Source organism: Stegodyphus dumicola, chromosome 10, assembly GCF_044657685.1.
Source record: "Stegodyphus dumicola isolate Sdum_Otavi_A_Nest chromosome 10, ASM4465768v1".
Lineage (NCBI taxonomy): Eukaryota > Metazoa > Arthropoda > Arachnida > Araneae > Eresidae > Stegodyphus > Stegodyphus dumicola.
In genome coordinates this window covers 25,339,983-25,346,372 of record NC_140777.1, presented here as the reverse complement: position 1 = coordinate 25,346,372, position 6,390 = coordinate 25,339,983, and positions in this window count along the sequence as shown.

Genomic DNA, 6,390 nt, shown 5'->3' with positions numbered 1-6,390 from the left:
CAACTGACAGCCGCCTGCAGAAAGGTAGGGGAAGGAAGACCAGATCGCTTCGTCTAAACACGTCTTAAGCAATCTTCGCGAAATTCGGGCTTCGTGTATACACGTCTTAAGCATTTTCGTGCGATTTGAAATTCGTGTAAAGACGTCTTAAGCATTTTTAAAGAAACTCCAAAAACGTTTAAACACGTCTTAAGCAGTTAAAGGGTTAAGAAAAATGCACTAAAATTTCGTATCTCGGGAACCAATCATGCGATCAGCTCCAAATTTAGAAATTTACAACCGATCGATGATCAGATGAAGGATGCTCTTTGTTCTAGATGGATTGGAAAATTAGATGATTAATTAGCATAATGAATAAAAAAGCGCCACTACGCTAATTTCATTCCCGGCGAATGGCCTTGACGATTCCAACAGTCGAGCGGATACCATCTCCCCCCCCGACACCCGTCGCTTTCCGAGTCGAAGGCCCTCAACCACGAGTTAGGAAGGGGAGATAAAGGTAGTAGCGCTTTTTTAATGAACCTGCTAATTAGGCTCCTAATTAGCAAAACAGTTTACAATCAACGCTAACGTTCATTTGAGAATCCGGGAAGTGCAAAATTCAAAATTTGAACGAAATTGGTCTGTTAGATCGGGAGATACGTATTTTTAGTGGATTTTTCCGACTCATTTAGTTTAATTAAGGAAAATTCGTAATTTGGGAACCAATCATCCAATTTTCTTGAAATTTCGAAATTTGTAATTCGCGTATCTTCAAACGACGGATGCCGTTTATCCCAAGTCGATCGGCCAATTAGACGCTTAATTAGCGACATGACTAAAAATGCTCCCGTACCTTAATTTCGCCCCTTGCCGCGGAGAAATATCCCTTTAATAGGGAAAAACCCAACAACTTTTCATGAAAGTTATAAAACGAATTAACTAAAACGTTCAAATTATACAATTGAAATCCTACCATATAGCATTGTATCTTAAGGAACGAAGATACCAGCTATAAACCGAAACATTAAAATGTATTTAACATATTTTGATTATAGTTATATTACATAACCTATTTTGATTATTTAAGTTCTTTTTTTTTTACATCTGGAAAGAAAACAACATGACATTGTGATATTTTTTGACATAGTTGTCATATTACATAAAAAAAGAAAATCAATACTTACGTGTGAAAAATAATGCCCGGAATTTTTTTCGAGAATCTATTTGTGCATCCATATGCAACACAAGCTGACATGCTTCAAAAAGAAAAGAAAAAAAAATGTTCCAATGACAGACTTCCTTGCACAAGTCACAGTGATAACAGGAAGATGGCCGCGAAGCTTCACCGTTTGAGTTGAACCTTCCCTCCTTCTATTCTAACCTTCTTGGATTTTTAGTTCATGTAAATTCAAGTTAGTAGACAAAACAATATATTAAGCATATGGTAGTAAAAATTCACAGAGAATAAGCATGTAGATGTAAAACTAACTGGTTAAACGTGATATACGAAAATAAATTTGTATTAAATTCAAGTTAGCACAGAAAAGAATATATTAAGTATAAGACAATATATAAGCATTTATAACGGAAATAAAAATTCATTTAAAAAATATAAATTAGTATTAATGTACTGAAATTAACCGGTTAAACATGACAAACGAAAAAAATTTGTCTTAAATTTCAGTTAACACAGAAAACAATATATTCCTTACACCAGCAGTGGTTTGCTAATTTTGATGACCATGGTGATGCATCAAACTATTCTGTCATCTTAGATAATCAATAATATTTTTTATTTCAATTTAATCATCTATTTATGTCACACCTGCCATCCTCTGAAAGGTTATTGTTAGAAAAGCATTAACAATAATTTTACGACAGAAAAATTGATTTATTCTCATAATTTTAGATGACAATAACCAATAATAAAAATAAAAGCATTACTTAATTATTTAAATTGCTGGTTCTTAGAGCTGTTAATAATTAAGAACACAAAGTGAACAGCCGTGTTACAAATCAGGATTCACCCCCTCCCCCCCCGTATTTTCTTCCTTTCATCCCGAACCGAGAACCGGCATCTATCAACGAAAATATTTCTAGCTATATTGAGAACGCTGCGATCACGAAAGCTGGAGGCAGTGTCTAAACATAGCTCCGAAATTTTTTAAATAACTGTTTCAGTAAATATTTTCAACTCTCTAAAAAAGTTTAATTCACCTTTCCTATGCAATGTCTCATTCATCAAATTGAAAAAAGGAAACTTCGCTTCTTCGAAACTTCAGATGTTTTGTTAGCTGCTTACTATCAACACGAGAAATCCAAAAGAGGCCCTGACACGGAATATTCAGATAAGTAACATTCTGTTCTTTATACAATATATGTTTCTCTATCACTAGAGTGCAATTAAATTTCTTTATTTATTATTTTTCATAAGATTCTAGCATTATACAATAGTTAGTAATAGTAGCAAGTCATGTGGTTCTTTTCTTCGTAACTATTCCGTAGAGACGCCACATTCCTTATCAGTACTCCGTTCTTATCAGCAATTCACACCCTTCGGAGGCCCCCCTCTTCGTGCTTAGGAATTTCTTGAGAGGGAAAAAATGGGGATCTCTTGACCATCGATGAGTATAGATTGTGATTTTTGTAACTAACATCCCCGACCTTTTTTTTTTCAGGTATCAAACTTGGAATTATGATCAAATATAAATACAGGGTGACGGAATTTATTAAACTTGTACTATAATAAATTACAACTGTTAAATTAATAAATTAATTTTATATTTAACTAATATTTAAGAAAAAATATTTAAGAAAAAAATAAACTGTATAATTTATTTTTGTTGATATGCTCTCACACTGTGTATGGATTTATGATTTTGTCAATTACTGTTTTTCTGAAATATACATGAATTTTTTGGGAACGGCAATAGTTAATGTTACTTTAGTTAAAATATTATGTACATCTCTGTGATGATATATGTCTTTTCTAGTTAGGTCTCAAGATTAGGTCATACACATTACCATGTAGGAATTCATTCATTTATTATTTTTTTTTTATTAAACTTAGCTAAAGTTTGCTTCTTAAAGACACTAATTTTTGCAGATGAACTCCTTAACTACACTCATGGACACAATCGTATTTTAGGATATTTTCTACTTCTTTTCCTTTTCTTTCTTTAGGCCCTTTCTTTTTTTTTTTTTTCCCTCTATTATTTCTGGGCCATTTATTTTAAATTTTATTTTGTCCCATCTTTTCTTTCTTGCCTTTTGAACTCGTAAAAAATGTACGAAGTTTCTTTTTACTCTCCTCAAATACGAAATTGCCCCCCTTTCTATATACCTTTCCTTCGCACCTATGCTTGATTTTTCGCCCATCGGTGCAGAAAGACTTAGCGGGTGCAAAACAAGACATCTGTCTACTTTGTCTGTCTAGCTATTCGTTGTTAAAAAACTCACTAAAAATAATAATAAATAAGAGAAGAATAATATAAATCTGCAAATGCGAACAACGACAGTGATAATTCAACAAAATGAGCGCAAGAGGAATGGTTGCAAACTTAGAACAAAAGAATCTCTATGCTTTGAACAAGCGACTAGGATAAATCCGCTGGGTTACTAGGTTTGAACTATTATCGCCAAAGTTGGCAATGTTTACATTTACCGGGTTCTCTGCGGAAGTGTTTGGAATATTTTATATAAAATTATTCCTTTTTTAATAGTTTGTTTAATTCAAAAAGGATTTGGTCAATTTAAGTAAGCAGATTTTGATTTTTCGCAGTTGGTTATTTTAATGAGAAATGACAATCCTAATATAAATTACATAAATATTCAAAATAAAGCAATTGAGCTGTTAATGTGTTTTCATTTTTCAAAAGTGTACGTAAATTTTTCGATATATTTATGACTGCAGAAGGTGTTTTAAACTTTTTTTTTCTTTTTTAATAATAATACTTTTATATTTACCATTGATTGAGAAGATGCTACATCATTCTTCCAAGAAAGGAGCATTCTACTTCATTTAAAATGAATTTGGGAAAAATCTTGCTGATGGGAAATGCAGAGTTGATAGCTATGGATAGTGAATGAATGCATTTTTAATTCTCTTGACATTTTTCTCAGATGTGTGGTAATGATGTTAGCATTTTGTATGAGAAGCATTCTATTTATGTAAAAATGCGTTTATCATTTTCTAATGCTGTGCAGAAAGAACTCTAAAACTGAATCTTTTTTACAAAAATTGTGCTGTCTCAATTGCATCAGATCTGCACATATGGAATTTGAGAACATAGAAAGCATTTTGAGCTTAGCTTGCCATCTTGAACAACAGTGACATGAAGTGGTGACGTTTTTTAATTGTTAGGAGATATCTCAATAACATACATCAATAATGCACACTAGTGGTAACTCCCACTAGCTGGCTAATACTCCTTCTTCTCTTGAACTGTAGGTCTTTCATTCAAATACAGTGAGATTTTTTTAGCTGTAATATTTTGAAATTAGATAAAGACTTGGTATATATTGTATCCATTAATGGGCTTCATTGTTTATTTTGTCATGCTTATAATTTCATATTCAGTGTTCTTGTTCTCTAGTAAATGTTATGAAGTATATGTTTTACAAACTATACATGTGTATTAAATAAGAATAACTTGTGTTATTATTTATAAAGTGGTAAATAATTTATTTATTAAAATGAGTTTTTTCACATACTTATTTAATGGACTTGTTTAACTAATTAAAATAAAATATAAAATAATTAATTTAAAAGCAGAAGGCAAATTTACTTTGAGTTTGTCTATAAGAACTCAGAAATCTTTAAAAAGGCATTGTTTTTCATTAAAAAATATTTAATAATTTTCTTTTCTATTTGAAAAGATAACTTGACATTTGCCTTATTTATAGATTATGGCAAAGCCTCGAGGGCTATCTGCCTAAGGGGAAGAATGCCTTTGTGGAGGTCTTTCTAAGGGAAACTGGCTAGTATACACGTTACACATGTGGAAAACCACGAAAATGCCCATGCAGCCAGCCCGTTCGCAGGATTCGAACCTTGGACCGAACTACCAGTGTTCAGCGACTTTACCGCTCGGCCGCTGGTGGGCCCCTGCCTTATTTATAGGGTTCAGCTATTTTTTCTAAATCTTATATATTAGTCTATTTTAATAAGAGTAATCTTGTAAAATATGTCTCTATTATTTTCCCATTTTATAAATGGTGCCTAGATTATCTGTAATTTGCCAACACAAATCATTATCAAACATTCAGCAACCCTAACCATGGTTATTTATAGTTTGCTGATAGTGAGAAGAGCTCCAAACCACTTATTATCTTACTTTCTCTTTTTTTTTATTCATGTTACCATATCACAATCACTTATAGTAATCACAATCAATCATCTCATGAGTAGAGCTCCGAGTATTCCACCTGTTATTGTATTTTTTTAATGCAAGGAAGATGTTATATCTTTCGATACTCTTCTGTTATCAGACCTGATTTAGAAATGTGTGTGTGCACAGATACATGAATACATACATCCACATATGTATGCATACATACATACATTTCTGAATCAGGTCCCAATAACCGAAGAGTACCTATCTTTCTTCCAAGAATGACATATTTGAACCTCCAGAAATGAATGTTAAATAAAACTACAGCTCGATAAAAGCATTTGGAGATAAACTGGAAAAAGTTGCAAGTGAAGGAATAGCATACTGGTTCATTGTGCTTTTCCTTTTCATATTAACAACTGCTGCACTGGTTTTAGAATATTAATTTATAATGAAGTAATGATTTATTTACTGTTGGGCTTAGGAACCAATATCGATTAAGCCAGCTTTTACGAATATCCGACTAAAATTGATTAGAACAGTTTTATAAGACAGTTGTATTCAGTATATCTACTCCAAACAAATAAACAAACGGGTGGCCTGTCAAACTAAACAAAAGTCTGTTCATAAGAGGGGGGGGGGAAACTACTAGAGTTCTTCCACAATATTGGATATCCCAAGAAATTTGTGATTTCTTATTTAAGTTTCAAATAGAGAGGCAACAATATTCATGTAAAAAATTGTCAAGCCATGTACAAATGGTATTGATGATTTATTTAAGCTGTTGCAAAGCATATAAAACATAGGAACTGGCAAAAGCATGATAAAGACACCATAAATTTTGTTTTATTCATTCAACAACAGCTGCCCATATGCTATGTGTTGAAAAACTATGAAGCTCTAATAAGTGCTGGAGTAAAAATGAAATGCAGATCACCATCATTATGAGTCTTCCGGTTAGAGTAGATAGAAGGGTACCTCTTGTATTTTCACGAAGTTGTTTCATTTATGGTAGCATGAGTACTTGAATGTTATAGAAACCCTATTATGATGTAATCGGTTGCTTTGATTGCTG